Here is a 21,359-nt window from a genome sequence, read left to right as displayed (position 1 = left end):
TAACTTATATTTACAGTAATCAGTGTATAAGTCACGAAACTGCAATTTTCTCCTCCAAGACAGATGTAAGCAGTGAATGAGCTGCTAACATCTCATTACACGCAACGATGTCATTATGTGGAAAATAACACAACGGGGATGCCCGAAGCAAGATTTTTAGCCACTGAGATCTGAGAACTTGGTCATAAAATACTGACTCAAATTGAAGTAGTCAGGATGAAATTCAGCGCCTTAATACCAGCAGTTCATACCCTACTATGTTGTATGGGCTTGTCATTCTCCTTGTTTCTTTAACATAGTTAAATTATGTTGAGGTAATGGGAGTGGCATGTTTGGGAGCTTCAGACCTATTTTAATTCAATTGTAACATTGGCAAACTCTTACATTTTTACAGATCCTCCAGTAACAGGCTACAATACCCCATAGGAGTGTGCTAAACCTTGAAGCACCTGATGGAGATGAAAATATATTCAGAGAGGTATGTATTGAAAGGGCTTGGTCTTTTCTGGAACGGCTCCAGCTTTGGCACACACTGAGGTTCTTCCTTGATAAACCTATGATACTGGAAATTTTGCTAATCTTAGGCAGAAATATGAGCAAAATTAGATACACTTCATCAGCTGGAGTGTCCTTCTGCTTTTTAGATGAAGAAATGAAAAGTAACAATGTTAGATGTACCCAAGGCTATCTATTATGTAACAATGCAAGGATGTGAGCCCAGGTTTCCATGGAAAAGCACTCCAGTTGCGGGAACATCTGTCTTCTCTCTATTATTTTATCTGTGCTATCCATAGGCTTCATGTGAGGCAGAAGATGTGGATGTCTGTGGTGCCTGAGGGGGCAGCTGAGGAGCAGCTTGGGTGAGTAAAATCCACAACCCAATTAAAATCCCATGGGGTATAACACAAACCTCTCATCTCTAAGCTGCTCCTTATTCTTAGGCTGTCTGGCTTTCTCCAGGAAGAGCTACTGTAGTCCTCGGACTGAGGCCAGCACTAGAGTTGTTCCAGCAGCCACTGCTGAAACAAAATAAAGCACAGCACCAAGGGAACAAGGGCGCCAGACTTGCTGCAATACAACCCCTGGGGTGGGTAGGGCTTGGGACACTGCTCCGTGCTGTGTGGTAGCAGAGGTCTGTGTAGCTGTGGGGAAGGATGTCTTCTGCTTTCTGGGGAAGCCTCTCTGAGCAGGCACTGCTGCTCCTGAAGGGTGGCTGTTCCCTGTCCCAACAGTGAGGACCGCCACAGCAGCCTGCAGCCCTCCTGGGACTTCTGCCAGTGAGCAGAAGAGGAATATTTACCGCTCCTCGTTATGAAGGGTTCAGGCAGGGGATGAGTGGAGAATATATGGCCCCTTCAAGCTTATTCCCACTGCTGTTTGGGCAGAAAGACACTGGACAGGCTGGGAGCTTCCCTTCCCTCATGGCCTGGCAGGACTGGGGTTCAGGGGCACATGGCCGGCCTTCAGAAAGGTCCCACCACCTTGCCCAAGGTGTTGGCCTGCAGCCATGGAGGCCACCACACAGCCCTGGCTCTGCATGGCTTGCTGCCCTCATCCCACCACAAGGGTGCAAAGGCCCACAGACGGCTAAAGTGCAGCCCCATTTTCCACCAGTTTTGAGGGCAGGAGACAGGCAGGCCTGCAGCCCCCTCCCCACACACCGCTCCCTCACGCCTCCACAAAAATCATTGCTGCTGAGGGAGAGAAATCACCGAGATCTCTCGCCACTGAGGAAAGCGCACGTACGAAAAGAAGCCTAAATTCACAGAGTAATCAGAATTACTTTTCAAAACAGTATCCGGTTACCAGCTAAAACAAACAGCATGGCCGCCGCCCAGGGAGCTGCCAGGCGGCGCAGAGGGGCAGATCGCAGAAGATTAAATAGTCGGCTGAAGGAAAAAAAAAAAAAAAAAAAAAAAAAGAGAGAGAGAGAAGGAAAAGGGCTCTTTCTACAAAAGGCTGCCTCAGCTGGAAATTAAAGGTAGCAAAGCGAGAAAAGGAGGATTATCCCTCTCCCTTGTCCCCCCGTGTGGCAATTAATCTCGGGGGGAGAAGGGGAAGAAGCGCTGGCCGGGGCTGCGTGAGATGCAGCCGCCATCCCGGCTGGCCTGCACTTTTGAACTGTGCCATTGAGTCAGGCCCTGCGGACCCACGGGGAGATGGAAACAGGATGACTGGACCTTTGAAGTTGCCAGGGTGTAATAGCGCGAGGAGACGAGAGAGCCTGGGCTCACAGTAACCCACTGTCTCTCATCAGCAGCAGCACATTAATTTGCCGTGTGAGGATCATGCGAAAGAAGCGACGGGGCGGCTTGTCAGGGAAAAAAAAGCACCAGGGAGGAGGCCCCAGAGAGGAAGGGGAGGGTGGGAAGGGGAGTTTGGAGAAAATTGCTCAAAATTACAGTATTCAGCTTTTGCTGACAGTATATCAAAGCCCAACTTCTGTCTTTATGATATTTAAATCCCTGCCGCTTCCCCAGCAAAACAGCGTTGGTACAATAGAAACATTATGTGCTGGCGTGGGGCGGGGGGGTGCTGCTGAAACAGGACTGGTTTCGGGTCAGGGTTGTGATGTGGACTTCGAGGGCCTGATGGCTCCACCACAGAGATGAACAAAGTGCCTGTTTGCAGCGACAATGTCCCGAGGAGGCACTTTGAATTTGTCTCATGTTACACAGCTTGAAACACACACTCACCACTGCCCCCAAGGATGTGGCTCAGTTGTTGCACAGGCGAGGAGCGCTGAGGATGCAACAGTAGTAAAATTAAACTGGAAGATAAATCATAACTGACAGCGCAGTAAGAGGATTAAAGATCCTGCCAAGGATTTATGCCTTCTTCCAGTTACAGTGCTCTGGTCTCCCTTGTGGGATCTGCAGCTTCTTTATTGATGGTGCCAAGTGCACCTTTAACATTGCCACCTTCTTTGTGAACAGGAGGGGACACCAACCTGTCTCAGGGTAGAGCCCTGGGAGATGACATCAGGGAGTCAGGATGCCAGAAGTACATGAGGTGCAGGACATGGGAACACCTGGGAGAGGGCAGTTCTCTTGAAAGGTTTGCATCCCATGGGAGACCCCATCTGACAGCCCAAAGCAGGTTTCACATGCAGCTGTGTATGGAAGAGGCAGTATTGGCGCTCCTTGCTGGCTGTGTAATAGCCAAGTCCCACGAAAACCCCAAGTCAAGCAACTTGTCAGAGATATGCCTACAAATGGCAGAGCCGATGGGCTGAAGGAAAGGCAGTTCCTCCTGACATGGTCTTGATCAGGTTAAAGCCACCTGCATGAAGCTCAGTCCAACAGGAAGGAACGAGTTAGCAAACATTAGCTGGTCAAAAAAGTTACCTTCAAAGAAGCATGCAAACATCAATGCAGCTTTGCAAGACCCTGCATTGCAGACCTCTCCCCTCTCTCCGGATGAGTAGAAGAGAAGCAGCGCTCTCTGGGCTGCCCTCAGGAGAGCAGAAGTGAGTCCCTGTTGGAGAATAGCTTGCACGGCATCAGCTGCCACCCCCCAGCAAAGGGTTGAGCCCATGAAACCATCTATTACCTTTAAGGGACCATTTGCTGAGTAGCAACATCAAAGGCCATTGTGTTCATAAACCCAGCCTGGTTCTGTATTAGAGGAAAAACAGATCTGGCATCTGAGCTTTGTGTAGACTGACTTGCTTTTCCACCTCCAGGCTGCTCCTTCCTGTCCCTGCTCTCCTAGGTCGGTGACACCTTTCTTTCCCAGGATGTGGGTAACGGAGTAGGGAATGATGAGGAATTAGGCTGGAAGCCAAAAGCACTGCCCAGTCAGAAATGTAGAAGACTCCTGGAGGAAATTAAAAGTTGCTTTCAATAGGAAAGCCAGTGGGGTTACACTGGGGTTGCAAATGGTGATCTGAGGAACCATAAGGAAATATAAAAATATCCCAGCAAGACCACAGAAGGAGACCTTGCCCTCTCACCAACTTTCATCATCCCCTATATCTTCGAGGGAGCTGTATTTCCATGAATGTCTTCCTTGGAAGAATAATCTTTTGCTTCTGAATCATCTCTGGAACCAGCAGAAGGCAGAAAAATGAGCTCCATTTTCTGTCACAACGGAGTGTGGGGAGTGCTCTTCAAGACTACCGAAAAGGAGCAAGGTATTTCCAGGAGCCTTTCATTACAACCCAGCCAACAGCTCATAGCTGGAGTATTGTCTAGTGAGGCTAACAGCCCAGGGAGGTATCAGCTCGGGGCCTCACTTGGGATAGCTTTTGGAAAAACTATGGCTTTGTCTGGGGAAGCTCAGTAATGAGACACTAAGCCACTTGGAGCAAATCTCGAAGTCTTTACTAGAGGAAGGAAGATTTTCATCCAACAACGTTGCTTTCTCTGTTCAAACCAGGAAAAATCAACACAGAGATAAGGGCAAATCTAATCCTCATGCAGGAGGAGCAGAAAAGGGGCTTTTGTTTTGCATGGGTACAGGGCAGCAGCCCATCTTTGGCAGTGAGACCTCCTGCTTGTACTCCTCTAGTACCCTGTGCTCCTGCAGCACATATGTGGACACCAAGGGAGAGAGGTAGGTACAGACCCAGCAAGCACTGACACAGGCTCTGAGTGCTCCCCTGGCATTCAGTAATTCATAACACAGGCACCTCTGAGTATGATATGGTGTTCTTTTATTATTAGCAGCAGTAGTAGCCATTGCTAGGTTTTTCTTCTCTAAATTTGCCTTTTTAACCCCTTGCAATCTTTCAGCACACAGAGCTTCTCATGGCAAGGGGACTCTCAGTTTTCATTACGCTTTTTGGTTTGTCTGAGAAGATAAGACTGGTGCACAAATGGTAACATGTCCTAAGATGAGAAACGTCAAGTCTATTTTGCCATCGCTACAAGCTCTGCAGAACCTAGGATTCACACCTCACAATGGATCCTCTGCCTTCCACACTTGGTTTCCCTATGGCAAGATTTTAAAATTTATTTAGGGGATTTTGTAAACCAAATTACTTCACAGGAAAAGGACAGAAGGTGGACGAGATGCTAAATTTTGCACTTGCATGTGGGCATGTACAATGGATTTGAGACAGCTTTTACCTTTGCAGTTTTCCTGCGCCCCAAGGATAGAACAGTAGGGATTGGGCTGCATATTTATACACCCTAAAGCCAGCTGGAAAAGAGGGTGTGCAGAAAAGGGGGGTGGGAGTGTCAAATATTTACTCCTCGGTTTCTTTCTGTACAGAGGGAGGAGAGGAGATCTTCCACAAAGCTGTTGTGCAGCTCAGAGTGCATGTAAGTACACACTGAGCTTGTTGGCTGGGAATTGCCCTAGAAGATCTAAGTATTGTTATGTGGTTTCTTCCCTTTCCAGGCATCTTTGTTCCCCAATTTCTGGCCAGGAACAGAACCTGGAGTGCCCAAGCACTGCGGTGAAGCCAGCTGTCATGACATTTCCAACCCAACCAGAAGTGCAGGAAATCTCCCAAGAAAGCTTGTTTTTATAGGCTCCCAGAAGGCTTGCATATGTCAGATATGCTTATCCAGACCAAACCCAGCCTTCCTGAAATTCATTCCTCACTAACATTAATGCTTTTTTCCATGTCAATTTGAGTGGTGTGAGATTTTTGGCAATAAGGGAGTAGTAAAGATTTGTTTACAGCTGTTTTGGAATGGATGCTGGTTTGTTTATTGTAATCGATGCCAAAGAAATATTTCATAACAAGTAATATATTCCAACTTACTCATTTTTTTTCAGTGATTTTAATTTACTGTAGGGCTTTCATCTCAACAATGTGTTGCTTAGCTGTGTCCAGCCACATAAAGCAAATGGAAGAGAGAAAAAAAAGAAGACATTTCATAAGATGCTACCCCATTCTTCAGAATTTCAGAGGTAAAATCTCAGGCTGATGCCTATCCGTTCAAAAACAAGGGAGGAGTGTTAAACTGTCATATTTCTTCTTATTTTTTCTTTTTTTCTTCATTTATCACAGTTGTGTAGTGGTGAATCAATCACCTTTAAATGGTGATTCAATCTAAACTTTCTGTCAATTCTATCATGTCCTTAAATTAACATTTTTTTTTTCATGTCCCCAGTGCATATATAAACTACAAGAAACCTGAAGTGAGTTTTCGATGACCATTTACGTATAGTCAGGTTCAAATATTTTCTCTATTAAATTCAAGCAAGCAAACTTTGATTATCCAAATGTGGAAAGAAAAAAAAAAAAAAAAGAAAAAAAAAGAAAAAAGAAAGAAATTTAAAAGGCTTTCAATGCCTGACATTAATTTTCTTTAATATGTAAATATTAGCCAAGTATTTTTTGTAGGACTGTCTGGTGTAGGAGGTTAAATAAGTATTTAGCCCCCAGGTAAGATTCCTTGTGTAATGAAAAATAAAGCCACATGGTGCCCACTGCTAAAAAAAAGGCACAATTTCTCCTTGAAAATAAGTCTGTTGTGCATTCCTTTTTATGTGAAGATTTCTAGCATCAGCAAAGTTTATGTTCTCAGTTAAATACGAATAATTAGAAGCTCTGCTGAGAGCTGCAGAACTCATCTCAGAAATGCAACTTTCTAGGCCCCACTGTCATTATCTGATCTAGAATGCAAGATATGTCCTGCATCAGAAGATACAATCTACATTTCCCAGTGTGTTAATAACTTGACCCCCTCCAAAGGTCCTGCTGTGTGTATTGAAGCTGCCTATTAATTCCCCTGTGGACTGCTGGTTTTGGCATTTAATCTCCAGGAGGAATTTAAGAAGGTCAAAGTCCCCTTCTTAGAGGAATGCCATACAAGTAATAAAACAAAGTACGTTTGCCCCCTCAAAGAGCTAGAAGTCTGGGAGCTGTGTTGACAAGAGACCTTTGGACTATTTATACCACTAATAGGAAGGGGGGAAAGCAGAGACATTGTTACTGTAGTTTGATAAGTATGGGAAGATAGTTAATATGCATGGAATTTCACACACACACACACACACGTGACATTTGAGTCATATTAAATATAGTGTAGAGTCCAAGGTCTCTTTTCACACCACTGTAATAATCCTATTGACTGTTTTGGTCTCTGCATGGTGGCTAGAATTCACACTATGGCAGTTCTCTTGGAGTAAATAAGGTTAGGAAGTAATAAACACTCGGCAAACTTCTCATAGATGGGTCTGCTCATGGTTGTAGGACATCAGCATGAAATGTCACCAAACACAAAGACCAAATAGAAAAATCCCTTAAAGTTGTACTTGGCAACACGTGCACAGTCCTGAATCCCAGCATCAAGCAGACCTTCCTCTGTTTTCAGAGAGCTTCCAAGACAGCAGAATTAGAGCCTCTCCACTGCTCGGAGAAAATAAAATAAAATATAAAATAAAATAAAACATAATAAAACATAATAAAACAAAACAAAACAAAACAAAACAAAACAAAACAAAACAAAACAAAACAAAATAAAATAAAATAAAATAAAATAAAATAAAATAAAATAAAATAAAATAAAATAAAAATGTAATTTACTTAGTTTCTAATACAGAGGCTCCTTGTTTTGACCCCCACCAGGCACTGTGTGCTGTTATGTCACAACAGCCATGGATTTATGGCCCAAACTTCATCAGTCATTTCAAAGCATGCATCTGCTCTGGTGACTATGGGCACAGCTGAGGTTACTCGGTGTGCAGACAGGTTCTTCTTGCTTGTAGAGCACCCACCAACCATTCTTTGCGGAACAGGGCCTACGATGGCTTGCCTAAGTTACGTGGTGTTACCTCAGGTGTCTCATTATGTTACTGGACTTCCTAGCTCAGATTTCCAAGAAAAAAAGAGTAAATATGATAGGGGTGTTTGTTTATTTTTTTGTCTACTCATGTGTCTCTTCAAGCCTGCTGGCCAATTTCGATTAATCTTTGCCACTAGAAGATTCAAGAGAACACGTTCTTGCACACTGATTTAAAATGCACGAGGTACAGAGAGCCTAGAAATCTCTCCTCAGAGTAAAATCTGCTACATAACCTCAACTCTATTCAACTCCAGGAAATATAAGGAAAGGCAATACCAAAAATGAAATTTCAGTTGGTTCTGCAGCTTGTGAAGCTAATTCTATAAACACTGGAGGCTGGAGAGAGATGTAATGAGCAGTCTGGTGAAAGTCTGCAAACCCTTCTCAAAAAAACGTTCATGGCATTTCCCCATTATCCTGGAAAGAAAACACCTTTTCATCCCAATATTCATGGGAAACTGGTTGTCAGGCTGTGAATACCACAAATACAAATAATCTGCTGTACATACAAAACCCCCATGCATGGTCACGAGTGGATGCGGCGGTCTGAGCTGGACTGTGCTCCCAGGGGTCATGGGTGATGTCCCCAAACCTGGTGGGATACAGCTTTTTCACCCTGAAATCTCCAAGCAGCAGCGGACACGCCTGGGCTCTGTCTCTGCTCAGCGCCCTTCACAGTCCAGGTGTGGGCAGATAATGGCTTGGACTTCCCTTTTACTGCTGCTTTTATTTTATCTGTGCTGAGATACCATCAGCGACAAGGCAAGTGTTGGGAGATTTCTTTGACAGTCCTCTCAGACATCTGATTACAAAGGCCCTAACTTATCCAACGCCTCTCTTAGCTGATTACTTCAAAGGCACTGACTCTCCCTTCTCTTCTGCTGCCTGAACAGTCTCTTTCCAGGGCTCTGTTTCTGGCCTTTTTTTTCCCCCCACAAAGTGTATCAGTGCCATTGCCTGCCCAGGGCTGGATTTGAAGAGGAATCTGAGCTTCTGGACTGATAACCCTAAACTTGGGGACAAGCCGATGGAATTTGAGGTTTTATGAACCTTTTGAATGATTTTTGTGTGTTCACAGGGTTCAAAAATTAGCTCGAGTTCATGAACCTTTCCCCTCCACCTCCTCCTGTCATTTGAAACTAGGGTTTTTTTTCCAAGAGCGATTCGTTCCATTAAAAGAGTATTTTCCTAACTAAATGGGAGTTCTGTGCTACTGCTTGTCCAGACAGGAGATGTTATGAATCATGAGATGGAAGAACAACTTTGGAAGGAAGAGCCCATCGCCATGATTAGAAACCATGGATAAAATCCTGGCCCAATGGAGCCAGCAGAGTAATATTACTGACCTCTATGAGAAAAGGCTTTCACTTCTTTTTTTTTTCCATTGGAGTTTTTCTTCTCTCCTCCTCATCACGGGATCTGTGTTTGTTTTCCTCCAGCCCACTCAAGGGCTTTTTTTTTTTTCTTTTCTTTTTTTCTTCTGTCTTTTTAACAGCCCTTAGATTTATTTTATCCACAACTGTTTCTTAGACTGCTTCCCTTCAGTACAAATCTGGCTCCTGAAGCATCAGAGTTGAACTTTAAGCCGGCTGAGAATGAGACAAAATAAATTTGCCCCTGGAAACTTCATTCTTTCCACAGTTTTCTGTGGCTTTCACCACCATGCCAGCAGAAAAATAGATGCCTTACATATATTTTTAAAGGAGCTCAATTTGCAGGGTAAGTTTCTCACAGCCAGAACAAGCCGGCACAGCTACAAAGTGCAGTGCACGAGGAGGACAGGAGGGCAGCATTAAGGATATACATATATATATTTCATATTGAGCCAGCTCTGTATGTCAGTGAGAAACAGATCAGCACAAACCATGGGGGAAATTGCCCAGGGCCAGCAGGGGCCCTGAGGTTGGCACCGTGGGCATTGTCCCCAGTGCCTGAAGCTCTGCTAATGTCAGAGTTGTGATGTGGATCTAACCAAGTGCAGGATTTCTCTCTTCTCTCTCTCAGTTGAGAGTCGAACCTCTTTATCTTTCAGCAGAGCTGAGAAACCCTGGCCTCAGTGCTTAGCTACACCACCAAAGCACATGAAGGCACAGTCCATGTCCCTGAGAGTTTAACAGCTCAGTTTGTCTCTAACAGCCTAATTTACAGCTTGATATTAACTTTGCCATGCTAGCACTGCCCACACAGAGCATTTATTTGGGATCTCAGCGACATCCCCTGTGCTGGGGGTGTCTCTCCAGAAGCTTGCTGTGAAGGTGTTGCAGAGAGGACTGATTTTGTACCCCAGCACTTCGCTTCCAAAAAGCGCTCCGATGTAAATGGCTGCTGCCTGTCATCCCTTGGGCATGCTAAAACTTTGGAAAGCCATCCGCTTTTTAGCCTGGAAAGCTGCTGGGCTGTTAGGAAAGCAATCCCAGCAATTCCCCAATGCAAAGGGCACCTCCAGCTCCGGGCAGCCCTTGGAGGTGCGCAGCGCAGCCTCCAGGTCCTGCACACCGGGTGCTACCGTACAGAGGGGTGATCGGGGCGGTGGAGCCCCGCCAGCAGGGCTCCTCGGTGATGGATGTGGTGTGCTCCAAAGCCCCTCTTCGCTTGGGCCTGTTTCAAGGCCCCGGGTTATCAGAGCACTGCCATGCGAAATGTAAACTGCAAATGGAAGATCAAACAACAGCCCCGTCCTGCACAGCGTCACTGCCACGGCGCGGCCGGGGAGGAGCTGCCTGATCATTCCCAGCTCCCAAACTGCCAGGGAAGGGCTGGGGAGTGACCAGGAGAAAGAGCAGCTTTGAGAGCAGCCCTACACCCCTTCTTCTGGAGGGCTAAGGTTACATTTTCCTCCTACGCTCAGCTTTGTTGTATTAAGTATAATTCTCCCTACTTTTATGAAAACAGGTTAAGAAGAAGAATTGGAGATATTTGGATTAATGTACAAGAACAGGGGGATTAAGAGGCCCTGTCAATTAAGGTGATCCCTTTAAGGCTCTGCCCTTTCACCCTCGGAGCTTGGCTTTAATTCCTGCTCAGACTGATGTGACTAAACTCCTTCTAAGCTGACAGCTGATACAGGTCAAAAGTTAAATGTGTCCAGGCAGAAGACAGCCTTCTCATGGTCCCCGTCCCCCGGGCTGTGGAGCGGGAGTCACGCTGACCCAGCAGCCCCAGGCACCCCACAACTGTGCCATAACAGCTGAAACACAAAGGGGACTCGGCTGTGACAGGCTTTTTTCAGCACTTTCTGGTTCTGGCTCCTCATGGGGATTCTTGAAAATCTAATCCTTCGTGGTTTGATTCTCACCACCCTATTTGATGCTCCCATCCCATCAGAGTACTGCAGGCATGTAGAGCCTTGTTCATCCTGGTGCCTGGGGAGGTATTTCAGCATTTTCCATGTGCAGAGTGTCCTGTGCCACCTGTAAGCAGTGACCCTGGCATCCCGAGGCTGGTGAGAGGGATCTGCCTCTCACCACTGAGGCTTGCAAAGCTTTCCAAACCAAACCAGAACACGGTGTTACTTCAAAGTGAATGCCATATCCAAGTGAGGCTGCTGAAGATGGTTTATGAGTTGTGAGATCTTCCAGCTTTTATAGCAAACTTCTATCCAAATCCATACCCTGGAGGTACTGAGGTTGGTGCTGGCTGGTCAGGAATGAATGGCCTACCTAAAATGAATAAACTTCTCAGCAGTGTTAATGAAAGCAAACTGGTTTTCCAAAGCTGTTTTCTTCCCTGCAGACAATGCCACTGGGCTCGGAGCCTTGCTGGGATCATTCTTCTCTGTATCATCTTGCACCTGCTCTGGTTCAGAAGAAGACTTTGAAGCCCAGAAAGACTGGGCAAGCAGCTCTCAAAGACCACACGACAGATATAATTCAGAGTACTTATGCTGAGAAAGCAGAACAGCTTTGCCCCATCTCAGATAACGAGAAGGTATTTCTGGATCAAAGCCATCTAAAGGCTTCTTTCTGTTTCTTCTGGCTGGGCACAGCAGCAGTGGGGACGAGGAGAGCAGGGAGCTGTAAGGACACAAATGAGGGGGGATGGAGCCCAGCATCACAGGGTGACAGCCCAAACCCCTCCTCCTCCTGCCCCACATCCCCATGAAGTCCTCTCCCATTGATCTACTCCTGCTTTTCTACCTATGACTTCTTTTTCTTTTCCTCCTCCTTCTGTTTTTGGTGAAGCAGCCAAGACATTGTTTGATCCAATTAATTTCCTGTCACCAAAGGGCTTAATTCCAGGCACACAGAAAAAAAACGAGCAGCCATCATTCACGACACCAGTGCTTTACCAAGGTTCAGTCTCCCAGAAGCTGTTCTTCATTTTCCGTGTTTAACTGAGATGATGCTTTCTATGAAATCACTTTTTTGAGCCAGATTATTCAGTGTGCACTCCCTTCCACATACATCCTGAGCTCCTACCACTGCTTTCAAGGCATCACTGATCATTTACCTCCTATTATGCTCTCTTACAGCTTGAAAGAAGGAGGTTTGAGGACTCCAGTTTCCTGGGGCCTGAAAACCTTTGCAGTCATCAGCCAGAGACGTGTCCCTTCATCTCCAGAGCCACAGCACTGCCACGTGCCTTAAGCAAGCAGACTGCAGAGGCTCCTCCTGCTGCAGCTTTGGGGTCTAAAGCTCCTCTTGCAGACCTGCCTGGCTGGGATAATTCCTGCATTGCCTCAAGATGTTTTTCCTGAGCATCCTCTGCAAAAGCTGGGGGACCCTGTGTGCCTGACCTGGCTCGCGGGCAGAATTCACCTTCCCCAACAGCTCCCCAAATGCTGCAGCTCCAGAGAGCTCTCCAGAGCTGGCCTTGGGCACCCCCAGGGTGCCCAACCACAAGTAAGAAACTTGGCTCAGAACCTCGTTATTTTAAGGCCAAGGAAAGGAAGAAGACGCCGTTTCCAAGAGATCCAGATGTGGGGAGGGCAGGCGCTGCAGTCAGGGCGGGTTTGCCATCCTCTACCTCCATGCTCAGCAGCTCGTCCCAGCACATGGTCTAGATTAAGCCCCATTCTCTTTTTTTTAAGACATTAAAACCACGATGAGCTCTCCAGTCCCCCAGTGGGCTCATCTTGGAAAATCTCGCAATAGCTCCGATTTCTGCCAAATCATTCTGATCTGAGCTTTCAACTTGTCTGCCACCCCGGGGGCTTGGCTTCCCTGCTGGTGGAAGGATAAAGGGCTCACACAAAGGCCTCGGGAGAGGTGTGCGTGGGCTCCCTGATGCTGATTTGAAGCAGAGGCAAGAGCCCGCGTGTGGGGGTGTGTGCACGTAAAACTAAGCACACCAGTTCACCTCAGGGGCCACCCACAGCCTCCAAAATGAATTATTTGCTCATATATCTTCCCCACAATACGGAACCTGGCTGCTGCAAGACGACAGAGGGAAAGAGAAAAATTGCTAATGTGCTAAGAGGTAGAAACCCCCTTATAAATGTGTTTTCTTGAGGAGTTGTGGAGTTCACTGGTGGGGAGGTGGGGCGATGTGGAGACTTTGGGGTGTTGAAGGCTTTGCTGTGTCTGACAGATGTTCGGTTCGTACTACATCTGGTCCAAACCCATGTCTGAATGCTCACACAGAGCTGAGCTGATGCTCTGGAAATGACCTGATGTCTTAGCTCATCTGTGCCGTATGGAGAAACCGGTGTTCTCAGGAGGAAGGCACCAGTTCCCGACTCTGCCATTGGTTTTATTTTGTTGAATGAAGACAGCCCTTGTACCGTGGTAGCCCTCCAGCCACCCCAGTGCCTCCCCCACCAGGAGTGCACCGTGGGGCTGTGGCCACCTCGCCAAGGCACGTGCGACGTGCCCAGGGGCTGGCAGCCACCTTGGCAGCCACCCCGTGAGCACAGGCCAGCACTGGGCTTGGTTATGGCACGTTCACACCAATTTGGCGACAATTTGGGCACACCAGAAGTGTTCGGGGAGCTAAGACAGGCAAATGAAAGCGTTAGTCACAAGGCTGGGATGGGAGCTCTGTGCAAGGGGCAGCCCCCCTTGCGCCTTTTCTCATGGCTATCCATCAGTCCTGCACCCTAACTGCAAGGTTTATTTTAGTGCCACAAAAATGTCCTTAAATTCATTAGCAGATGTGCTGTGCTTTACAAATGGCTCCTTTAAAAGACTGCCTTTATGTTCTCTCAGTCCGTGGGCACAGCCTTCCGAGTCCATGGTCAACAAACAGCTGCTGAGTGAGACAGGGGGGAGTCAGAAATTAATAAAACCTTTCCCAGGCTAAATGGTGAAACGCTGCGTAGCGGGTATGTAATCTAATAAATACACCTGCTGAATGAAGGGGTAAGCAAAGAGAAGGAAGAAAAATGTTGCCTGAGGCCACCCCAGGCTGGCTGCCAGCAGATGTTGGAGCAGCGCACACAGGCGCAGAGGGTGTTGGTGTGGCAGTGATGGGATGTGGCCAAAGGGATGCATAACAGCAAGGGTGCTTGTGGCACTTGAGGGTGCCCAGCACTAGCCCAGGTCCTGCTGTGAGAGCCCAAACTCTTAAAGTCACCCAAGCAGACCGAGCACAGGCACACTCGGGGGCTTTGCAGCCCAAGTCCCGCAGTGGCAGGGATTAAATCAGTAAGTGAAATCACTGTGGTTTTGTTTTTTTTTTTTTTTTTTTTTTTGTTTTTGTTTGTTTTCTTTTTTTTTTTTTTTTAGAGCAAACACGAGGCAAACTAAGCTTCATGACCTAGCTCTTTACATGCAAGGAATAGCCGGCTTCCTTCGGATGCCTGCTGGGGCCACGTGCTCCTGATGGGTCTCTGCAGCCAGGGAGACACCAGGCAAACAGCTCTGCCAGCCGCAGGTTCGTGAATATGTCCAAAGCAAAGTGTCCCTCACACGCACAGCGCCTCCATCGCAGCCTGTCCCAGCAAAAAACAGAGGAATGCATGAAGCATGTTGTGGAAAGAGGGGAAAAAACACTCCTGGATGCTTCGGGTTCCTGATGTTTTTAGGGTCTGTAAGATATTCATCATGGAGCTGTTTCTCCAGAGAAACTTGCCATCACATGCGTGCCTCATCTGGTCCTTTTTCCTCCTGGTAGCTCATGCCTCCCCATGGCAATGTCCCCACGTCTGAGTCCCTCACGCTGGGACACATGCTGGGAACAGAGGGCGTCTGGACCCAGCTGGTGATATGCCACAGCATAAAGGAGGTTAAACCACGTGCCTTCCCCCTGATCATTTCCCCATAAAGGAATACTCCTAAAGTGCTCTGAGATCCCTGGATGAAAGGATCTGTTAGTAATAACACTTTATTACTGCAAAGCTACTGCTACAGGTCCGTCAGCTTTTCCTTTGTGCTTATATACAGTGGGGTTTACCGCAGAGTTACAGAACACCTCCCCGGGCTGATACTTGGCAAGCCATGACCCAGTCCTGAGCCATTTAATTTTTTATTCATCTTCTGAAAGCTTGTGTTGGCTGATTTTGAGCCTGCAAAGTGAAGAAACAGAAGAAAAACAATAATACCTGAACTGTAAAATCGGCACCCTAGTGATTTACAATGAAATAACTGTTCGGATTAGGGTGACTATTGTTCTAGCAGCACTCCACATCATCACCAAATGGGACAAAAAAATAAAAGGGGAGAAGAGAGATTTTCATGTATATGAAGACATGGAAAATCACGGTAGCTTAACATCTCTGAACACCTACAGCTTCCCCCCTCCCCAAAGCAAGCACAGATCTTGTGGACAGGAGCACAAATACATCCTCGTGTTGGCACACTGGTGTCTGCACTGTCCTCATCCAGTTGGTCTTTGCCAGCCAGCCGGGGTGCGGAAACGTGGCAGCAGTTCAGCGAGGTGAGGAAGGATCACTTTTTAACTGTAAAAGTTAACTTGTGAAAATGGTTTTAAAGCAAAAAACAGGTCATTTGGTCCTTGGCAAAACAACACGCTCTGCACCTACACCATGATGGAGATGCTGCCTGCATGCATTCGGTGGCACTGCTCTTCTATGGCCTGGGGCATCAGCGTGACTAAATCCCTTGGTCACACACCTTTTCCTAAGCAACTTGGCTTGGCAGTTTCTGCAGGGGTAGGATGAGGAGAAGGTCTCTCACCCACCTGCAGCTCAGGCAGTGACCACTGCTATTCATCACTGTGCTCTGCCTCGATTCAGACACCACCTCCCTGTCCTGACTTTGGAGCAGCACCAGGATGGGGTTGGAAGATGTTCCTCCTGGGCTCTGTGGCTACTAAAAGCAATTCAACAGGATTAAACTGAAGCCAAACAGGAATCGGAGAATTGTTTCTGTTTTGTTTTGTTTTGGTTTGGTTTTTTTCTTTTTTTTTTATTATTTTTTCCAGCACGGGAGTGGAGTCTGCCCATAATTGCGTCCTCTTTACTGACCTGACCCAGACAAAGATGAGCAGGCCCTTTCCCCAAGCCTGAAGAGCTCACACTAGCCAGGACAAAATCTCATGTAAGAGTTTTTCAAACAGCAATATGAAAATGGAACCTCTGTTAGCCAGAAAAGGCAGCGAGCACATCAGCCAGACTGTGAACTACAGCCAAAGGCAGTGCCCTCGGGGGTATGCTGCATTTTTTTTCTATATGGAAAAAAAAAAAAAAAAAAAAGCATTGCTGAAGTCCCAGCACAGAATTTTAATATAACACAAGCTACTCTGCATTCATGTTTAAAATAAGTCAATTACAATAATCCTTGATGGCACTGTGATGACACTACCTTCCAGGTTGCTTGTCTAGATTCAGTCACTGAAATCAAATTATTTAAGCTACTGTAAGGTTCCACACGCTGCAAAATTATTGGCTCCATTCAGGGTGAGTGGAGGGCACAATTACTAAAGCAGAAAGCGCATGAAACAGAATTACCACCTCAACAGCCGCCATTCAGGATATATCAAAATGAAGATGAGGGAAAATCTAGTTTCATTGAAATGTATTGTACTGCATGACATTTTTTCATACTAAGCTTTTACTACATTTCTTCAAGACAGGCTGCTCTTGGACTGTAATGTTGGAAGAGTGTCAGGAAAGGTATAACTATTTCTTTTAAAAATCAATGATTCTTTAAGTTGTTTGGCATGTTTGGAATAACACAACAGAAAATGCAGCAAGTGATGAAAATAACAAAGTTAATGACTACAGGAGCTGAATAAAGCAAAGAAGCAAAAAAAAAAAAAAGGGAGAAAACTGAACATTCTGTCTTTGGGAAAGGTGTCCAAGGACGTGCATGGTCAACATCAAAGCACAGGGCTTGCAAACATCTGCTGAAGCCAGGAGTTTAAAATCACTCTGCCCATAAACTGCAGCCTGCAGCAGGGATGCTGCCAGAACAAAAACCTCTGGCATAACAGGTAAAGCACCTTCTTTCTGTGAAGAATGGAAACAATCCAAACAAACGGAGACTGGTTCTATCTATAAAATTATAATGAAATTTAAAGACACATTCCCATCCTACTAGATTGTGGGCAGCTGGGATGCTGCACTGGTTCTCGGAGCGCAGGGATTTCTGCCAGAACATGGACCACAAATCCCAGCACTTCACCTGAAAAAAATGATGTCTTTAAAGGCATTGGACTTACACCAACAATGATAAAATGTCAATAAAAATTCCTCGGTATAAAGAGGTGAGCATGCATGGTGCTTGATTAAAAATGGCACTTTGAAATATCAAATGGATTATCTGTTTTTCATGAATCCTCTCTAGGAATGATGAGAAACAACTAGGAAAAAAAAAATCTAACAAAAATAGGGTGACACACGTCCTGTCTTACATACACATCCAGGCTATATTCTTCAGCAAAAAGTAAGGTCATATTTCATCTAGCTAAACCGAGGATGTAATTGGAAAAGTTTCAGTCAGAAATTGAAAATAGTAATGTTTTATACATACATAAAATCAAAGTTGGACATGTTTTGCTTTGAAAAAACTGATGAGAATTTGGAACTACTTGAGGCTCATGAAATCTCCCAAGAAAAGAAGAGTGATCTGGACCTAGAAACGCTCCAGAAAAGATTAAGCTAATTCTTGGTTCATTTAGCAGATGAGCCACATTTCAGTTAGAAAGAAAACATATTAAACGACTGGGAATGTCATAAAAATGTTATGCTTCAGCTGTATTAACTGGCAAAAGTTGTGCTTGCAGTTCCAGTAATCTATGTGAGTGTTGAAAGAACATTTTCAGGACTCCAGTTTATCCCTTCACCACCGAGGTCCAATATTTCAGAGCAAATATCAGAAAATGTTGCTTCAGTTTTCTCAGACAGATTATTCAGGAGAAGCAAGGTTGTTTGACAACAGCACTGCAGTAGTGTATATTCTGCAAGATTTCAGTGCAAGAATGAGCAATCAAAAAAGATTCAATTTCAAGCAGCAATGTCCTGGTTTCAGTTAGAACAGAATTAATTTTCTTCCTAGTAGCTGGTGGAATGCTGTGTTTTGGCTTAGGATGAGAAGAGTGCTGATAACACCCCGATGTTTTAATTGTTGCAGAGCAGTGCTTATACCAAGCCAAGGACATCTCAGCCTTTTGCTCTGTCCTGCCAACAGGCAGGCTGGGGGTGCAGTAAGAGCTGGGAGGGGACAGACCCAGGACAGGTGACCCAAACTAGCCAAAGGGGTATTCCATACCATCTGACGTCATGCTAAACAATATATAGGGGTGGCTAGCCGGGGGGAGGGGGCCGGACTGCTCGGGGTTAGGCTGGGCATCGGTCAGCGGGTGGTGAGCAATTGCATTGTGCATCACTTGTTTGTACATATTATTATTACTTTCCTATTATCACCATTGTAACATTATTGTTATTATTGTTATTATTATTTTGTTATTATTATTTTCCTGTCTTATTAAACTGTCTTTATCTCAACTCACGGGCTTCACTTTCCATTTCTCTCCCCCGTCCCAGAGAGGGAGGGGGGAGGGTGAGCGAACGGCTGCGTGGTGTTTAGCTGCCAGCCGGGTTAAACCAAGACAAGCAACTTTTTCTTTATACTTCTATTAAGATTACACCAACATAATGGACTAATCAAATCCTATTGTTTTGTTTTGTTTTATTTTTCATATCATGAACAAAAGCAAAAAGAAAACCAAAGGCAAGACAGAGTAGAAGAAAGGCTTGAGTGGCTCCTGGATGTAAGCCCCATGAGGCTCCCCAAATGCTGCATCACCCACCTGTGCACAGCCTGGCTGCAGCTCTGCCCACCTGGGTGGTACGAGCAGAGCAGGATGGCTGCAGGTCACGATGCAGCTTTGCACCTGCTCACAATTAATACAGAGTTGCTTGAGAGTTTTCTCTCACACCCTCCATCTGGAAAAATAATCTCCATGATTCATTTCTGCTATTATTTTACTGATCAGCAAAATTATATTACACCAGAAAGCATTTGCGAAAGGCATAATGAACTGATAAGGACTTTTTTTTAACTGGATACTACTTCTCAGTAATTAATTTCTGGTCTGTGTTTCACTATTGTTCCTCTGTACATAGGTTGGAACCTGAAAGCATGTTGGTATCAAAGTGCATGCGGTCCTTAGCACACAGACCCCACTAAGCTCATTTCCTACCCGAACGCAGAGCTCATTTTAAAAGTTAATTCCTCCCCTGCAGAGGTTATGGGTTACAGCTATATTCCTTCCTTTAATGAGGGGGAATACTGCTGTGCTGGGAATATTTCCATGGCCAAATTAAACTCCTGAAGTAAGCCCAGCATAGCCAAGAGAAAGCTCTGCAACCTTTCCTTACCTCTCCTTACGGTCTGACCTCACCACAGCAGACTTGAGCCCGTAGCTGGGAACAAAGCACGGGGCCCAATTCTGCCCTCAGGTACACAGGGGCAAGTCTGCCTTCTCCGGGAGGATGTTCAGGTACTACTGAAGGCACTGCTGGACCACAGTCTTTGTAGTCTACCAGACTGGAAGCCATGTATACTGAGGGAGTCTTTTAGCTTAGTATGTCTGGTGTTTTCCTTTCCTTTTCTTTCTTTTTATTTTCTTTCTTTTTTTTTCTTTTTTTTTTCTTGTGTTTTACCAAGCCCTCAAGAAGGCCTTTGAACTGACACACACAAAAAATGAAAAAAAAAAAAAAAAGAGAAAAGAAAAAAGAAGAAAAGGAAGAAAGAGAAAAGGAAAAAGAAAAAAGAAAAAATGAAAAAGGAAAAAGGAAAAGGAGAAAAAAAAAAAAAGAAAAAGAAAAAAGGAAAGAAGAAAAAAAGGAAAAAAAAAAGAAAGAAAAAATAAAAAAGAAAAAAAAGAAAAAAGAAACAAAAAAGAAGTAAGAAAAAAGAGAAAAAAAAAAACAAGAAAGAAAAAAGAAAAAAAAAGAAAAAGGAAAAAGGAAAAAAGAAAAAAGAAAAAAGAAAAAAGAAAGGAAAAAAAAAGAAGAAAGAAAAAAGAAAAAAAAAGAAAAAAGGAAAAAGGAAAAAGAAAAAAGAGAGAGAGAGGACAGATACTCTTGTTCAGTTTGAAGAAATTTGGCTATCCTTTAATGCTCAAAATAAAGTACTAAAAACTGATGATGGAAGAAATTAAGGCTTTCTTAGCTGAAAGAGTGAGAGTATATTTAGGAGAAGCAAGGAAGTTCTATAAATAGATTAAACGATGCACACTTTGTTTGAGGGAGCTTTCAACACAGTACACAAATTAAACATTTCCAGAAATTCTGTTAGGCCTACGTAACAGGGTGCTATTGTGGGCTCTCAAAATGATCTTTCATATTTAAAAAAGATGTATTTGTATATATAATGGAAAATCTGCCTTGATAAACATAAGGTACTTTGTTGACTGTGGTTGAAAATGGCCTGTTGAAGTAATCTAGCACACGGACACAAAATGAACGCTTGTTTTATTTATTTATTTTATTTTACTTCTTTTGCAAGGTCATGGGTTTACAGACATTGTATGGAGAGAATGGAAACTTGTACCTCATCAAACTAGTAAGTGGAATCCAATACAGCTCTCTGGCACACTCGCTGGCCAGCTCAGTCAAAGTTTTCACCAATTCATCTGCAGAGAAGTGTTCTCATCTCAGACTTTGGACGTAACACTGCAGTGTTGCTGGACCCACCTTGGTGCGTCTGCAGAGAGGAGGCAGCCCACCCTGCCCTCACCTCTCTCAGCCCTTGGGCAGCCCAGCCCACGAGCATGCTGCCTTCAAAACTTCTGACATTCCTTCTACACACATGAAATAAATGTGTTTGCTCGTTTCTTTGCGTCCCAACTTCTTCTTACGTGGTACAGGCATAGGAAGCTTTACATGATCTCACCTGGGCACTTCAGTGAGCTGACCTGGCCCTTCGCCATTTGGCAGGGTAACAACTCAGCAAACCAGTAAATAAGAGCAGTTTGCCTCTCTGTGTTTCCATATCCCCATCTTTGTATGAAGACCTTCATAAAACACATTGCGGGTAAGGGAAGGAGAATTACTGTTCACTTTTCTGCAGTTTGGGGAGCAGCAAGGTGCTGTCTGAACTGGGCTTAAGTTCCTGTCTTCTCTGAGATCAGAGCTAGTTTCCCTCTGTGGCAATAACAATGTCTACTTACCAGGATCCACCACCCAACTCACTACTTTGTTATTAAATTACAGCCCTAGAAATGCTCGAAATAAAACTGATTAGATCAAACACTACTTGCTTAGCA

General features: G+C 45.0%; 1 long non-coding RNA gene across 1 annotated transcript; it reads left to right on the top strand.

The window, feature by feature from the left end:
- Window positions 1-381: 381 nt before the first annotated feature.
- On the top strand, window positions 382-5,645 carry LOC311431482. Its single transcript, XR_014689481.1, has 3 exons — window positions 382-478; window positions 795-860; window positions 5,347-5,645. It is a non-coding gene; the product is annotated as an uncharacterized lncRNA (long non-coding RNA).
- Window positions 5,646-21,359: the final 15,714 nt, after the last annotated feature.

The sequence above is a fragment of the Aythya ferina genome (assembly GCF_964211825.1).
Source record: "Aythya ferina genome assembly, chromosome: 2".
Classification (NCBI taxonomy): Eukaryota; Metazoa; Chordata; class Aves; order Anseriformes; family Anatidae; genus Aythya; species Aythya ferina.
The sequence above is the reverse complement of the archived record's forward strand: the minus strand, read 5'-3'. Positions and strand labels throughout refer to the sequence as shown.